The sequence below is a fragment of the Periplaneta americana genome, chromosome 4 (genome assembly GCF_040183065.1).
Source record: "Periplaneta americana isolate PAMFEO1 chromosome 4, P.americana_PAMFEO1_priV1, whole genome shotgun sequence".
NCBI lineage: Eukaryota > Metazoa > Arthropoda > Insecta > Blattodea > Blattidae > Periplaneta > Periplaneta americana.
The window spans coordinates 82031822-82050808 of record NC_091120.1 but is presented as its reverse complement, the minus strand read 5'-3'; the positions used below and the strand labels follow the sequence as shown (position 1 = coordinate 82050808).

The 18987-nt window shown below is 33.7% G+C and overlaps 1 protein-coding gene across 1 annotated transcript in view; it reads right to left on the bottom strand.

Moving 5' to 3' along the window:
- The window catches only part of sr (stripe), a 1127550-nt gene extending 1122430 nt beyond the window's left edge, over positions 1-5120 (bottom strand). The window contains exon 1 of the mRNA XM_069823631.1: positions 4771-5120. The gene's annotated coding sequence lies outside the window, so the exon portion shown is untranslated. The remainder of the gene's footprint in view (positions 1-4770) is intronic.
- Positions 5121-18987: the final 13867 nt, after the last annotated feature.

The window sequence follows — 18987 nt, the reverse complement described above, 5'->3', positions numbered from 1 at the left end:
TAGTTTTAGAATAAAATCTTAACTTCCATAGGATTTTCTCATCATTATCCTGATTCTGGATTGCGTGTTTCAAAAATGGACACTTGCATCTTTATTTGTTTCAGAAACGGGAAAAAGTCAATCTGAGTTTCAAAAGTGGACAATGTAATATTTAGCATGTTTTAAAGTGTTTTAAACTGTTTTTGTCTAAGTGAAGACATGAATTATTTTGTTTATAAAGTTACCAATATGACACACAAAGATTGTCATACCTTACACCAGAAGTCAACATGACACAAAAATATGGCTTTACTGACAAATAATAAAAATGGCACTTATCTGTATTTGGATCTAGACTCATCATTCATATCGCGTATTTGGCGCATGTGCATATTGTATTATAAGTTCATATGATATTAAGAGAATTTAATTTGTTTAAAAAAATATTTATGTATAAATTTATTGCAATTAATTTTTAATTGTGTTTATAAAATATCTAAAATTCTTGTATTGCAGCCAAATTCCGTCAGCTTGCATACATATCATACACAGTTTAATTTACATGGGCCCTCCCTATCCTTTGCCATAGATTTCAGTTCACAGCAGAAGCTAGGTTTTGAACATGCGACATTAGGATAGTTAAGTGACCAGTCATATCTGACATATCTTAAACCACACAGATATTAAAAATTTAATATTCTTCTCCTTTCGTCCACACCTGTGGAGTAACGATTAGCTCGTCTGGCCGCGAAACCAAGTGGCCCTGGTTCGAATCCTTGTCGGGGAAAGTTACCTGGTTGAGGTTTTTCCGGAGGTTTCTCTCAACACAATTTCAGAAAATGCTAGGTAACTTTTGGTGCTGGACCCCGGACTCATTTCACCGGCATTATCACCATCTCATTCAGACGCTAAATAACCTAAGATGTTGATACAGCGTCGTAAAATAACCTACTTAAAAATGTTTTCTACTTTCTGACAGGTCTGCAACACCGGGCTAAAGAGACAGATCAAAAGTGGCGAAAATCGTATAAAAACTCAGTCAATAAAAGGTTAAGACACTACACAATAATACACAGTTTAATTTACATGGGCCCTCCCTATTCTTTGCCATAGGTTTCAGTCCACAGCAGTAGCTGGGTTTTGAACATGAGATATTAGGGTAGTTAAGTGGCCAGTCATATCTGACATACAAACCACACAGATATTAAAACTTTAATAAAGGCCGTATTCATAGACATTCTTAGCGCGGGCTTCCGGTGGATGATCAGCGAACTAATGTTTTTCTTATTCATAAACCAGTGTTAGCGATATATGATATATGAATCCTGTACAAGTAACCAGTCGATAGCCGGCGCTAGTTAGCACGCTCGTAGCGCGAGCTAGCGAAATGTCTATGAATAGCACTCTAGATTCTTCCCCTTTCTGACAGGTCTGCAACACCGGGCTAAAGAAACAGGTCAAAAGTGACGAAATCCGCATAATAACCCAGTCAATAGAGGGTTAAGAGACCACAAGACAAGAGGTTGACTAGCAGTTCAAGATATACATATTTCTTTGCTCCTATGATGGGGTTTTGAAATTGGATCCATTGAGCTAGCGTACATAATTTAATCGCCACGAGAGCTGAATTCTCGTACTGCAGATATTTTAGTTTGTTATTTAACGGTGCTGTATCAACTACTAGCTTATTTAGAGGATCGATTAAATTGGTGATAGCAAGATGGTATTTGGCGAGACGAGGCCAAGATTTCGCCCTGAAATTCATCTTATAGTTGGGAAAAATCTCGGGAACAAAAATCCAAACGGAAATCGAACCCACGCTCGAACACGGCTCCGGATCAACAGACATAAGCGCCTACCGCCTGAGCTATGTCGATGGCTTATTGCAGATACACAAATATGTACCATTGTTATGTATTGTTTTAAAATTGTTTACTGGTGTTCTATAGAGAAAAAATAAATTACCTATCTGGAATTCGAAAGATGGACCTATGGGGGTGGAGGAAAACAGACATGCTGTCACCTACAGAGTGACATAAGCCTTTACTGAAAAGCTGGTGATGAATGGAGGATCTGTCTCAGCCAGATGACTGAACCTGCCAACAACGTAATCCACCGTCACAGCAAGTGTCACATATATGTCAAGCTTAACTTTATTTGTCACATTTCCAATTTAAGTAATTTTAATCTAATTTTATTCTTGTCTGCGTCAATAGCTTTGCTTTTTTCTTAACGAAGCAATGTTTGTAATTGATACAACTTACCAAAAATTGTCTTTTCATTAAAATTGTTCACATTTTGCATTAAATAATAATAATAATAATAATAATAATAATAATAATAGAAGTGATATTTCTGAATAGTTCATTCTCTATTTGTAATATTCTTTTACTTTTAAAACTAAAGAAGTAAGGTATTTTACAAACAATTTCAAATTAATGTAACTTTGAAAATATTGAGATTAGGACATATGCTTATATGATATTTTTTGCTCAGAATGTCTTCGGAAATAAGCTCCGTAAGTGACGACAAATCCTCGGGAATCACCCTGTATATGGTACTAAGGTATGTACAGACGTGGACAAATTATTACACAAAACGTTTTTCTTGGAAACATAATTCGTCATATCAACTATCAGTATAATTCACAGTCTCTCTATTGTTGTAAATATGATTGCTTACATCTTCTGGCATATTTATCCAATGGTTAAGTATATTTTTTCTGGCTATATTGGTACTACTGGTGTTTTAATTATACACTGCAGAAGATATTCACCCATGGCCTGTAAGAACACCGGACATGAACGAAATTGAAAATCTGTGATCTATACTGAAGAAGAAAGTGAACGAAAAGAGGCTTACAACAAAACATGGACTCATTTAAGCACTGTCTGATATCTGGCTAAATGATGCTGATATTCAAAGAAAGTGTCAAACTTTGGTTTCCAGCATCCCTGACAAAATATACGTGTTAATAAAATATAAGGGAATGTTCACAAAATATTAGTAACCTCAAGACTCAATACTCTTTTCATTATATCTGTGCAAAATACATTTTTGTTCATTATTTCTACCGATAAATACAGCTTCGTTGCACATGTAATTAATTTAGTCTAATAATAATTTGTCCACGTATGTATGTATGTGTGTATGTATGTATGAATGTATGTATGTATGTATGTATGTATGTACGTATTTTTGTGTGCATGCATGCATATTGCGTTCATCACGTTGTTTGTGAGATGTTTTTCTTTTAATCTCTGTGTTGCATAGAATACCTCATCTTTCTTAAGAATGATCGTTTTAACGTTGGAATTATGAATGACACATTGCATACGAATGGTGCTGAATGGAATATTTGTTATTCATGAAAATTCCTGATTCGAGAGTGAGCCAATTCAATACTTTGTGACGCACTTCATTCGTCATCACGTTTTCTCTGACAAAGGAGTAGGAAAACGAAGAATTCCTGTAATGTTACAGGGTAATCAAGAACAAATAGGAATGAAATCAGTTACATTTCTTCCGAAACGAATGTGAAAAGGAAATTCTGCTTTAGATCCTTATGTTATAACATCATCTAGAAGCTTTCAATTTTATTAATACATAGTATTCATTTTGTTTTTTGTTTTTTCATTTAATTTGTAATACATTTTAAATTATTTGAAAGGGCCATGAATTTAAAGAAGTAAATAGTTTCTCGTGTATTATAATTATAATTTTTGTTCGTAGGAATAATAAATTATTTTAACAAGTTATAAATGAATGAATATATGGATTTTATTGCTGTTAAAGTGTTGATTGCCATGAAGAGAATGATTTAAACATTTTAGTTCACTGCTGTGAATAAAACCATTTTTTAGGTTGTTAAGGACGGTGAAAGAAAGACCAGTTTCAATACCAGTCATGAATAAAAATACCTAAGTTTTTAACTCACAGCAGTAAATTAAAATGTTTTAAATCACTCTCTCCATGACAACCAACACATGAGCAACAATTAAATCGATACATTCATTAAATTAATTTACAACTTCTTCACAAGCAACACATTACAAAGAAAAGGTCTGCAGTTTAAAAATAGAATTAGATATCGATAATGGATAAAATAGTGTAAAGCACACGAGAGTAAAAGATTTTATGCGCTCGTGGAAATTATCATTTTCGTCTTCGCCTCGGACACTAATCTTTCCGCTTTCCACTTTCTTATACTATAAATTACTATAATCAATCGTTAAAATAAACAATACATCTTATCAGTAGATTATTCTTCAGACTATTTTAAAATGGCGCTTCCGAAGGTTTATACCTTATCTGGCATTCTGCATAAATTCGTAATTTATATTATCGTTTGGTTGTCAGAAATAGGCTATAACAGTTTATAAACTACCGGTACATTACGTTTAATTTGTGTGGGCGTTCTTTATTCAAATACTTCTTGAACTGCCTATTTTATTCAATTACATGTTTTGATTGAGCCAATTTTCTGTAATCTACCCATTAATTCCACACTCACAATAAATGTATCATTAAAATGTTACGGAAAATAGTAATCAGAAATGCAACTACGTTGACTAAGTTCACAGTAATTTGCCTTTACAGCACATAATCTTCTAGAATAAACTGAAATTGCGTGATATAAGAGCCAAAATTAGCATCATCTGTCCACCCCTAGCTAAGTTTCTTCCTGGATTACTCGGTACACCCACGAAGAATGTACGAAGACCTTAAATATTTCCTACTTACGTCTACTTGTTCAGGGCAGAAGAAGCTACTGTTGTTTGAGGTACTTACATCCAGTTCTCCTCTCAGTACCGGCCTCCGAGGAACCCACGTGGCAAGCAAGATTCTGTCACGACCGTGTTCAGTTGTCCCGAGTTCGTGACTAGGCTAGTAACATGATGATCACACGACAAAGAGTCGAAATAGAAAGGGAACAACAATCAGAGTTTCAGATTTTATCACCACTCTATTATAACACAATCTCTGTTACACACGTATTACTTGTTAGAATCTCTCACACTAGCTTCTGACGTTACACTAGAAAGTGAATAAAACATGAAAACATTTCTTCTGAGCTTCAGTGTGTTAACAAGTTCAACCTCAACATCATTGTTTACAAACTGTTATTTCGCTAGAAGCTCCGTGCTCGGTATGCCAGTGTACAGTTTCATTCACTAGTTCACTTCGTGAAATTATTTCTCTACTAAACACACAACTTCTAAAGTTTACTAATGTTCAAAATTTTTACAGACAGTTAATGAAAGCAATGTAAATAGTTTTTTATTAATGTAAGGAAAGATATATCATTTATAAATTGGAATTGCAATAGTAAAATTATTCACATGGAATTATGTTCGAGCAGATTACAAATGCTGTATTATTTCTATTCATTAAGTCAAGTTCGTGTTTATAAAATTAGAAAGTAAATGTTAATTATTTTATTCAGTATTTTAATAGCTACTAATAATTATAGTGTCTCGAATTAATCTACATAAAGGTATTACTTGAAATAAGTATATGTACTGCTCTTCAAATTAACTTCAGTGTTATGTTATGTCACGTGACTGACGAAATGACATTCTACAAATAGTTGGTAATGACTGTTTTTAGTTTGTTGTAATTGTTAGCCTAATTTATTACTGATTATTATATTTAACTTAGCAGCATATTGTGATTAATTAATGTAAGAAAAAATAAGTATTAATTAGAACTAACGAAAACTATTTTTTTTTCTTCTAAAAATTAAAATATATGCATCAGAAAATTGAAAGCTTCTGTCTACCATCAAATAACTGAACGTTTCTCAAAATATATGCAAGAATAATATAGAAGTTTAATTGTAGCTATAATAACTGTAGTTAATATATTTTGTAATTTGTATTTATAAATTGTCAAAATTCAATGTTATATATAAAAGAGTGTTTTTTACTAAACTATTGATGATATAAGATAATTGAAGTTAGGCTAATTCGATTATACATTGATACAATTAATTTAAATCTGAATGTTATACGTGATAATAAAAAGACAATTAGTTATTTGAATGTTAATAGAAAGATGAATAAATACGCAATTTTTTGCACTGTAATGCATATGAGAGTTTTCCACTCACATCTCTAGATTTAGAAACTAATAGCGTATTAATGTTGATAGTAAACATTTCAGTTTTTCATCCATGTGCGTGGGTTAGCCTGGGAGGAAATGTACAGAAAGGAACACGTGGAGCTTTCAACTAATTCACTATATTTGCACCGACTGAAATACCAGCATGCTGGTTCTTCGTATTAATTCATGTTAGTTTCTTGATAACATAATTGTAGGTTCCATACTTCCCGCTTAAAATTTGAAAGTTTTTAACACCACGTCTCTCAAGGAGAGTCTTAAACGTCCAGACATTACAATGAACACGGAGAATTTATTGCTACACCGAATGAGAACACCCGAATATTGATGGAAAACTGTTTTTTTCACATTTTCGAAGTTGGCGCTTGAGAAGGTCAAAACCACGATCAACACTGTCAGCACTGTGCTGAGAATTGTCGTGGCGTACGGGCGGGCAGGCAGTCTGGGGGCGGGTAACTGGTGAGCAGAGAGGCAGGTCAGAGGCATCTGCCTCGATGTGTTGGATACAGCAGAGGTGGGACTAACGCGGAGTGGGTGTCAAGTCGGGACATTTCGTTCAGCTTCGGGGACTTTTCAGCTACAAAATTTTCAACACTTGGAGGGAAATACTGTACTTCATATTCACAAAAGAGAAGCGTATTTCAATTGAAGGAAATGTTATTAAGTATACACAGTGGCGTGTGGTGATAAATAATCCTGGTGGTGCACAAATATTATTACGATTATGATTATCATATTATTATTAGTTTATTATTATAGGTACTAACTACTACATAACTATTAACATATGTTACGTAGGTATAGATTTACATAACTTTGTTAGTCAAGAAATTGCAGTTAATCAGTTTCCTATGTAGGTCCAGTAATAACAAAGTAAAGTGTTCAATTTTTATGCAGCACACCGTAAATAATATTGTTTTCGCTAAAAAGTCAGCAGCTTTCTTTATTTCTTTGAAATCTCATCATGGCATACATCAAAATGGCTTGTAAGATTTCGTTCTGTACAGTGTTTGATGTGCTCTTAAACACTGTTCCTCTTTCCAAATGTTCCTTAAGAGTGCGTCTAATTCAGAACTGAAATTAATGAGGCCAAGAAAAATACTAGCGCTTAAAGGTGAGTTTCCGTCTTCGTGACCTCTTAAAGCCAACTCAAAAGCTCCACAAAACCGCACGCACATATCTGTTCTTGGTAGCTTTATCATTGTGTAGTTCAACAATCAAATTGAATCTAATTGTCTCTGTATGTTTGTTTGACCCAACACTGCTAATTTAACATTATTGTTGATGTGTGCACCTGAAGAATCGTGCTTTTTAATTCTTTTTGTTGTTTTCACTGCTTCAAATCAATCATATCTGCAGAACGATAATCAAAATTATATAGTTACTACGCACAGTCCTAAATTCAAACAAAAAAATAAATAAAATTCATAAAACAATAAATGTTCGCTGTCGAACAATAAGCCAGAAAAACAAAATACAGAGTTTTTCTATTGGAGCCGCATATTGCATTTTTTCGTAGGTCCGAATGTTGAATTTTCTTGTCACTTCTCTATTACTGCTCTTCGTCACTTATAATTTTAATTCATGTGTAGGTCTACCCATCTTCTTTATTTTGATCTTTTCGTGTAAAGGTCTAATAGAAAATTACACATTTAAAGGATTTTGCACACTATTCATTGTAACATTTATGATGGAACGAGCTTAAGAACACATCTGAAAGTGCACCTAACCCCTCCTACGCACACTGTACTGGCTCCCTACCATGCTCCAAAGCCTGCCAGTGAAACAGTACTACTGCGCATGCTCGAATGGAACAGTGTGCCGCAAGTGTCGAGCGGTAAACGTAAGTCCCAGGCGTCAATAAGAACAGTACACGTGCAGTGTTATTATTACATAGTATTATAATAAAGAATTTTGTCGCTCACATAGTCTACTGCAGCTCATTGATATAAATTAAAAAACGTGTGTTATTTGAAGAGGTGGTGCACTGCTCCTGTGCTCTTTAAGAGAAATCGCCACTGAGCATACATTATGTAAAACTTGTTCTTCAAAGTGAATATCAGTTAGGATAAGTTTTATGACGCTTTTGAAGTAATTCGAAGAAAAAAGTATTATTTCATGATGCTCACATAGGCCAGTATTTATTTTCTCATTATACTCTTTACACTAATTAAAAAAATCCAGTCTTTTTATCATGCTTTCAATAGCATTACTGTTTCAATTTGTACTTCATTTACGTAATATCCTCAACACTCTCCAAAATAATTCTTTAACTTCTGCTGAAAGATTACTAAATGTACTTTAATTAAATCCATCAACACTTTATTACCGTCAGCAAAGGGCCATACAGTTGGGAACATCTCAAACCACCGATTTTAAATAATCTGTATCCACAAATTCAGTTTATTCACAAATCTTTTATACTCATCCATACTAGTCAGAATATTTTCGTTCCTACCTTGAATTTCTCTGTTAAGCTCATTCAAATATATGAAAAATTGAAAAGTTATGCTAACTTAGATACCCATTCATCATTTTCAAATAAATCTGCGTACTCATGCCCTCAACAATTTATTATTCAAGTGTATTAAGTCTCCACATTAAAACCTAAAATATAATTCCTGAATATCCAAGGAAAAGTGCATTTACATAATATACAAGCAGTGTTGGAATTGAAGGCAATTGGGGGGAACCGGAAATTCCCCCCCTTCTGGATCTTTTCCGAACTTCTGCATTCCTATGTTTATTCTCAACCGGGGAAAAAATTGCCCTCTCTGAATATATCTGTTTTAATAGTATTAGTACTAAATCGGCCTGAAGAATTATATTTTCCTAGAATTACATTTCCGAGAAGTCACTTTATTTTCTGTGTTGCGGTCACATCTTTTCTCACATAGATTGAAATAGCTATAGAGAGCTTATTCTGAATGTGGTTTGTAAATATCACCTGGATTTAGGAATGAAAAATTACCCTTTAATATAAAATAGTATATTAAAACGTTTTAGATGTCTCTTTTTTTAAATAACTATGCCAGGAATATTATATGTTTGTTTTCATAAACGTTTGTTGTATTGTATTGTATTGTACTCGCATTTCTTGCTACATATTATAAAACAAAATAAATACACAGTATAAACAAAGCACACACCCGCCTGAGCAAGCTCGTGTTCAGGGGCAGTTTCTGTAAGTAACAATTTGGTACTATAATGCAGTACAACAAAAATTCAATAAAATTACAACATTTAATACAATAATTACAAAACAGGAATTACTGAGATAAAAAGGAGAAGTAAATCAAGAACAGAATATAAGTTTGAATGAATAATGTTGCTATTACTGTTTTCATAATATAATTTTGTAATTGTCTTCTGACTTTCCTAGTAGTTACCAAGTTTTAAGGTAGGATAGAAAGAATTAGCACGGTATCAGAAATTCAAAATATCATGTCAGGTGACACAGTAATTAAAATCGACATTAATAATACTAATAATAATAATAATAATAATAATAATAATAATAATAATAATTTTATAACAAACTTCTGAAAGTACTATAATTGATATAAATAAAAATAATAAAAGAAATCAGAAAATAGAATGTCAAGGAGAAATTCCCCCCCGTAACTGTTTGTCATTATACTTTTTACACTTTTTTAAAAACAAAATCTTCACTTTTATCGTTTTACCAATAATATTCCTTTACATGATACACGTAAACGAAATTTCTTAATATGTAGGAAAATAAAATAAATAAGGTTAAATATGTTACTTCAATTATACATTGTCCACTTTTCCTAGACATGTGTGATAAATTTAGTATAAATTTCCATGATAGCCTACTGAGTGTACTGCAATAGTTGTAAGATCTTCTGTGGCTTTGACCTAGAAAATCGAGCGCTAGTGCAGTACTTATCACCTACTACCTGAGGCGTAGGAGTATCAAGCTACTTGCAACTGGAGTACGATTCTCATGATTGCGTCAGTTACTGTGTTGCCACCTCTGATAAAATCATCATTAAGGATGTTGAAAACTATGTTATGTCGATTACTAATCGAGAGTAGGTGACAACACTGGAGACACCGGAGAGAAATTCAACAAGCTGATAAGGACGAATTGGGACTTGGCGGCTGGATGAAAGGTCAGCCAGATGATGTCAGTCGATGTACAGTAGTGGTTCGCATATTTTCCGCATCGTCAGAAGTTTTGTCGCATCAGTAGATAATAGTTACTCCAAGGGGTGTTCGGGTTAGTCAATCGCATGCATTCAGAACGATCGGATGTAACGCGTGCGGTAGAGCGGTGTGTTTCCAGTACAGTTAATCTGTGCTGTATTTCTTTACTTAACGCTCGCCCTTATCTCTACTCCGGAGCTCTCCCCACTACTCCTATTACTTCCTCTCTTTCGCGTCTCTGAGCTGTCAGAACTAAATAATCAGTCTGTACATCAGTTGCCATTCTATACCTATGAATCACATATTGTTCGGAGATTGGGATTTTGGAACTATAGTCACAGTCGGAACCAGTGACAAACCTATCACAGCGACAAAATCACAGGTCTTCAAATCACACCCCACCGTTACTTTGCTAATTTTAACTACTTTTAGAAATCTTTATAACTGTTTCAATGATGGGAATTCTGCTTTGATTTGTATTTTCATGTTATATTATCAGAAACTCCTGCAGTTTCAAAGGCATAAGATTATATTTTCCTGCGGTTATAGGCCTATGGAAACTTGAGTAAAAAATTGATTTCAACAATTTGCCTTTAGTGTCCTTCATACAAAAACAGGGTTTCTCTGCGTTCCGTACACCTATTATGCATGTCTACTAGATTAATTTTCTTCTGAAGAAATGAATTTATAGGAATTTCAATCATGACAAAAGTGAATTTCCCTCGATCGGGTGTAACTAGTGAATTTTATCTGAATGAGCAGAAAAAAAAACACTACCTCCGAGAATAATTGCTCATAAGAAACTTCTACATGCAATCGTCGTTTAATCGTATATCAATTTACATTTCAGATTACGTTTTCACACCACACTGTAATTCGAACTCTGCGAGAGATGTGGTACAGAGAGCAGTTTTCTTAGTGTAATTTCAATTTACCTTGCAGTTCTTTTTATATTGGTGTTCAGTGAAAGCCATATCATTTCGTAGCTACTGAATAGCTGCTGCGTTTAAAGGGAATGTTAAATAATTAGCAAATATCAGATTATCGGCGTCGCCTTGGATCAACAGTTTGAAGGATTAATATTGGTTCCTTCAGTTTGTCAATGTCCGAAGTTCATGTCCTTCGTTCCCTGTGATTTTGACATAATCATAATCATTACTATCATTAATGGGCCTATTTATCATACCCTTTTTATTGTGGATTTTATTTAATTTTCGTTTTTCTTTCTTCTTCTTCTTCTTCTTCTTCTTCTTTTTATTATTATTTTATTACATTCCATTTTGTTGTATTCTTCCTTACGTTTTTCCTATTAACTATTTGTATTAACTGAGTTGCCTTTATTATAGTCCAGTCTCTAGATCTGTATTTTACTTTCTTTTTTTCTGTTAACGTATTATTTTCATGTTGTTTTGTGTCGATTTTGTTATGCTATTATTATTTTTTTGTAATATGTTAGTATTCTGTTCTTTAAATTTCTGTTAAATTTTCACTGCTTGTATACTTTGTGACCTGGTAGAGTGTAAATAAATATATTATTATTATTATTATTATTATTATTATTATTATTATTATTATTATTATTATTAGGTTGATAATTGTGTTACATTACTGAAGTAGATATAAATAAAAATATATCAAGATGCATACAAATTTTAGGAATTCTGAACAAATCTTGTACAAAAACTTGAAGGTTAATAAAATAGAACATTTTGGCTCTACCAGATCTACTATATGATAGTGAATTCTGGACCATGGGACAAAAAAAGTGTCCACGCCTGTGGAGTAACGATTAGCGCGGCTGGCTGTGAAACCAAGTGGCCCAGGTTCGATTCCCAGTCGGGGTAAGTTGCCTGGTTAAGGTTTTTCCGTGTTTTTCCCTCAAATCAATATGAGCAAATGCTGGGTAACTTTCATTGCTGGACCCCGGACACGTTTCACTGGCGTTATTACCTTCATCTCATTCAGACGCAAAATAACCTAAGATGTTGATAAAGCGTCGTAAAATAACCTACTAAAAAAATAAAAAAGTAAAAAGGTAATTATAGTCAGCTGAGGTGAAAAAACAGAAGGTTACAGATTTTTCGACCATAATAAAAATGAAGTTTTTTTTAAAGAATTAAAAGTAACATCATCTAAAGAAAGAATTCAAAATTACAGAAACAATAATTGGTTACAGCATGTTTACCGGATGAACAATAAGAAAATCCCTCTACAATGATAAATTATAATTGATTGGAGACGTTCTAGAAAATCAATGAAAATACTTTTAGATGAGGTCGACACATGTCCATTAGGCCTAGTTTGTGATGGTTAATGATGATCATCATGATCTACTGGTACGAATGATGAGATTGAAGTCTGTTGCGGTTTATGTGTATCTATATCTGACGTTTAAGATATCTTTCCCGTTTTGGTTAATAAATTGAGTACGGTATATTCTGACAAACTTACATTTCCGCTGTCGTATTCAGTGCGATTTCTTTCCTTTTAGTTCATAGAGGATTAAAAAACTTTATTTACACATAAGTTATATTGGTAAGTGCTCGCGATTTAAAGTAGTAAATTTTAACTTTATATTCGTAATCCCTTTCAAATGGAAAGTATACGGTCTATGCACACAACTTTTATTAAAAACGAAGCAGTACACAATGCAATTAAATTAATATGAATAAGTAAACCAGGACAGAAATAAAAGACAATTCCCAGGCGCAGAATGTATACACAATAAGTTATAGATTTATCATGTTTTATAACAAACAAACAATTGAAACATAATACGAAAAATTGTAATTCACTATTAAGGATATAACATCTGTACCACTGTTTAAGATGCCAACCGTTATAATATAATGAATCCTGTATTCCCTGTGATATTACATTATAATGCTTTGACGTCATTGTCGGCGTTGTTGTATTCTGCAACTGTCAAATGAATTAAATTCCTCATGATTCCTTGAATCCTTAATTTTTTTATATTTTTCCTGGAGATACTCAACTTCGAGATCGCGCATATTTATACAGAATTAAATTCCCATCTGGGAAATAAGAGCCACAGGAAATGCTGTAGAATTCACACATTTTCTGTGTACTGAAACAATAAGGATAGGAATGCAACAGAAAATAGGACAAACTTCTCGACTGAAAGCAGTTATAGTAGTTTAAAGAAAGAATGTAGTTTTCATTTAAAAACACCTACTATAACTTTACTGTCTTTAATGTTTTGTTATTTTAAGTAATTCGTCAATTGTGTTAGATAATAAGTTTCACTAAATACGTGTTAGAGACTATGAATTCCAAGAAGTCTTCCTTCAAAATATTCTAGTATACATTTACTATGCATAGTCTTGTATCTGCTTATAGGGAAAACTCGGCTAATTTCGTGATATATATTTTTTTTTACTGTATCACGACATTATACCAGCGACAAATGTAATTCTGATGGTGTAATATAAATGGCAGAATTTTTACTATAACATAGATTTTGTTCACCTCGCTCTTGGAGTGACGTAAGAGAATTTTTTTGGAAACTACTGGAAGAGTTGTGAGATCTATAGCTTTGAATTTGTGAGTGAAGACACCATGCGATTTTATTTGTTAAAAGGAGGGTTTTTTGCTGTGTTTTGTGATCCAAATTGTTTTCAAGATAAGTACTGACATTGTATAATTTTTGATGAAAATTATTATATGCTGATCAATGCACTGCTTATGTAACAGTGCATTATCTTAGGAAGTTATTTTCTTAGCATTTTCTTATTCCACGAGGCCATTTTTTTCTCTTTCATTTTTTTCTGTGCTGTAAAAATACTATCTGGTGGAAGACATATCAAATGCGTGAAACGTAAAATGTGTGTATCCGTAGCATCTCTGATATAGGTCTCGCAAGCAGGAGTTACCGACGACAGGAATGCGAACGAAACAGTTCGATAAGGAAGAGCGGGCGACAGGAAAGGTCACGAGATAACTTGAATGATATTCAAGAGTACAGTCGAGAGAAGAACGACATCGATAGAATCAGTCTTGCATTGTGATAGTTACATTACGTTTTTAGTTTCATTCCACTGCATGTGAATACGTGTCTTGTTCCAAGTGCGTTTATTTTATTATGTAGTGATGGAGCGTTCCCCTCGCAGAGTATCATTATTTTATTCGTAAACATAATGTTTCGCGTTTAATTCGCTTCAAATTTTTCTCTTGCTACGCTCTTCATTTCCACAGGCGATGTTCCCATCTGTTCATCGTCTTGGAAGAGGCATACTACCATAGGCCAGCATCTCTCGCTCCCTCGGCGTGCCTAAATACACACGTCAAAACAGACAGTAACGCCACCACTGATTTTCGGCAATCGTTCCTTGCCCGAGCTATGTATGTATAGTGCGTGTCGTGCATGTTGCAGATGACATATAATCGCAGGTGGAAAGAAATACTATGGAAATGATATGAAAGTGGCAATTGATGTGTCTTAAAACAAAAAGAAAACTGCCGCAGAGAGACCTCATCTCGCAGAGAGGACCTCATCTTTTTCTTGGCATGTTCGGCGAGGACAGGAAGAAATCAAAGCAGCAGTCAAGGAGTACTGTAGTTTCCCCTAACTATGGTCCACATTTGTCACATTTTTCCTTGTATATTCAATACTATTCATCCGGATTAAGTGAAATTTTGGCTTCGGACTCTTGTAAGTGTATATTAAATAAATATTGACATATGTGTTTGAAATTATTTAATTACAAGTGTTAAAAAATAATAAGCATTGGTACATAGTTGTATTCTGAGTTGCCCAACTATGGTCCACTCATATATTCATGCTTGAAAGCATGAATGGACTATAGCTGGAGCTGTAATTATTCGCAAATCAATAAATTGAGTTTCTAATTGAAGGGTAGAAACATAATCTAGCACAGAAATATTAAAAATAAATGAAAAGTTCATGGATTCTTTTTATTAGTACACATTGCATAAACACAGAATAAACAAGTGAAATCTGAAAGTCATTTTCCTGCAATAACGAACAACTACACTCACAGGCAAAAATACCGGGCCACCTAAAGTTTCTCAATTTCTTTTATGAGGTGAGAATCAGAAAACCCATTATGAAATGAAGAAAACATTGCTTCCCACAAAAAAAACACTTTTTTATTATCACTTGCGCTATTATTTTCAACGCCAAACAATGGAAATAATTAAAAGGTGTAAAAACTTACAAATTGTTTCAGCTTTCTTCCAAATGTTCAACTGATTTTGTTGCCACCCAGATGTTACTAATAGCGGATATTGCCTCCCCTTAGTAATTGCCACTTCTTACTATACATGAAACAACAGCTCCATTGTTCTTCACTTCTAAAACTTTCCCTGGCCACAATTCCTCCTCATAAGTAACTACCATATAATATGTGCCTTTAGCATTATTTTAACAGATTTCGTCTTCTTTTCCACATCTGACCAACTGTCTGTATTTACATTTATTTATATTTAAGGAGAGTACACCGGAAACATCATAATCTGTATCCAATTCAATTTCATTGCTCTCATAGTCACTTACAGGGACGGTTGTGATCCTTCTACCCTGAAGTTTTCGTTTTACCGGACCATTATTCGTGCTAGTACCATTGATGCTGGAACAGCCTGTTTCTTTATTTACTGGACTATAATGTTAAATGGTGTTTTAGAATATACTGAGATACCGTATTTGCAGAAGTAAATAATCAAATTGTTCACATTTCATTAAAACAAATATTTCAAAATGAAATACAACTATGGTCCAAATTGTGGTACATAGTTGAGGACTGACTTCTAGCCTTGAGGTTAAACATTTTTCACGCAGAGTCCTTAACCTCTGCCAGTCTAATTATTACGTGAAAGTAAACACCACATAGCCAGGTTTAATTGTACAAACAATCATATATCTATAATTTACTAGTTCTACAGAGGAGAGCTTAATAAAACAGACAAACACAAACTGAATGATTTCATGTCTTCACACATTCAATAGAACGATGCACACTGACCTTGTTAAGCATCCATGTCATTGCCACGTGTAATGGTAGATAGAAGCATCTATGGGGAACATAATTCCATCACGTGGCGCCTTAAATGGCAAACACCGAACTCTTGGGGGACTAAGTAGTACATAATGCGTTTTGGAACATAGTTGTGTGCCTGGACCATAGTTATGGGAAATTACGGTATGACATTTACAGCCTCTCAAATGAGTTAGAAGAGGTAGACAACGAAACAATAACATCGTCAGGAGCCAAACAAAGAATATCTGTGCCTAAAGAAAAGCCGAATGATAAACCTAATGATTTGTACGGATCTTGCTCCGGAAATTTCGAGGACGATAAACATAGTGAAACGGATTCAGTGCGTCTGTTATGACCAGTGGTTTCATGGAACATGGCAACGCCTTTCAAAATACCGAAAGAACTTTAATTGTTTGGGTTGTGGTTATGATTCTGACTGAAGAATTTAAAATTTGACTGAATATGCCTAAATATTTTGATTTCGAGGACTACCAAGAAAATATAGGCCTACCAGTCCTTAGAGTGCTGAATTTTTTTGTTTATTTGTATTGCCTGCTTGTAATTATTGTATAAATTTATTTGAGGTAAAAATGCTGACATGTAACTTCCTGTAACCTAATAAGTAATAATGTACATACATTAAAACCACTCATATTTTTTTATTCTAGGCTTAACCTTATTTTTGCACCAAAACCTTAATATCACGAAATTAGCCAAGTCTGCCACAACCCTCATATTTTTTCTTTTATTTTATCGTTAATTAATTCGTTTAGAATACTTCCATTATATACAGAGTGCTTCAAGACCTCTGCAACAAACTCTGGGTTCGATCGATCTTGCAATGAGGATCATTTTTCGTAAATCAAACCATGTTCTCCGATGCCTCGTTTAGGAACTAAGCGACATCGAAACAAAGACATGTTTTAGTGACATTAACAATTGAAGCTTTGGGCCGAATAACGGTCTATGTTACAATCTGCTAACTGTGCAGGAGGAATAAAAATGTTACATCGTAATTCCGCTCATAAATTTACTATTGGACGGGCAACATAGACCGTTATTCCATCAATATGTTTTGTACACTAAGCGAAGTATACGATTGTATGTTATTGAAAGTTATATTAAAAATCAGTTCGTAACATTTTTAATTCCATATAAATGCTAATGGGGAATGTAGACAATAACCAGTTTTATACAATCAGAATATTGTGAAAGATACAAAATCAATAAAAAGGTTAAATTATGAACACATTGATTATGACATTTTTAAATGATATATATTAATATGAATTAACACCATGTAATTTGTTAAAATTACAGTCAATATTATATTATGAATAAACATACAAAATTAATCAAATAATAACACTATTATTAGAAAATAACTACAGTATTGAGATGTAGGGACACCATTAAACTAATGAAAATTGTAACAATACAAACGAAAAAGAAAATTAAATATTACAGTTGAGAAATTGTTGGGGGATGGATTTTGAACTCCTGTCCCGAATATTCAATATCCATCCCAATAGATGGCTTATCTGCTAAGTATACATTTTATTAGTAATGTAGACAATAGTGTTCACAGTTTTTAAGTGCTCACTGTAAGAGAGTAATATATTTTAAACAGCTCTTTTCTGACATCAAGAGCAAGCTGTGAGCATATCTCCTTTCAAGAATTTCCACAAATTTGTTCCTGAAACGAAATACCTTTATAAAATTTTAATATAAACTATAGTGCCAAAACACAACATAGACCAACTAACACTAGGTAAAATGTAAATTAAAATACAACCAATAAAATACTGCACAAATAAAAAAAAAACAAGAACTTGAGGGATCTTTCGCACTAACTTGCGACTTCGTCTTCCTTGTTGTATATTCAAGATCACTATCTCTCAGCGACTTTCATGACACATCTTTCCACTTATTAATATTAATTTGTCTGGATCCCTTTTTTTTTTTTTTTTTTTTAAGATTTATTTTGCCGGTCAATATCTACCGTAGAAATCGTCACTGCCTTGCAGTCGTCCATTTTACGTTATAGATCAACCGAAACCTGATACACAAAGTTCAAGTATCCAGTATTCGTAAAGTGAACAAACTTCCTTGCAAAAACTCCCGTTACGATGTAAACAAATGGATACGTTAGAAGTGACTAGTGACATAGACCGTTGTTCTAACCAAGAAATTCATGGTTGTAACTCGTGTAGAAGCGCCTCTGATATAGATATTGAGAAACCATTTTTGTGACAGCTGTGTAAGACTATACAGAACATTATTCCATAAAAAATTAGATTTTGAAAAATTGTAACATAGACCGTTATTCGGCCCAACGCTTCAATTATGAAATGAATTATTTTTCAAGTGTGTTTTCTGACAAGTTACAGGTGTTCAAAGTGTCTACCCTAAACCTGATTACATTCATTACACCGTCTTTGCAGTGGTTATCGGCCTGTGTCGAATTTGATCAAAAGCGGCTAATACTCGCATAGTCGATTCCTCTCTGGTGTCAATTCGAGTGGTGTATTACTTCACATGTCCCAAAAGAAAAAAATATATTAAGGGCGTGAAGTCGGGTGATCACGCTGGCCGCACAACAGGTCCTCATTGCGAAATCTATCGATCCCCAGAGTTTGTTGCAGAGGTCCTGAATCACCATCTCTCCAAATACATTATTCCCCGTAGATGTCGT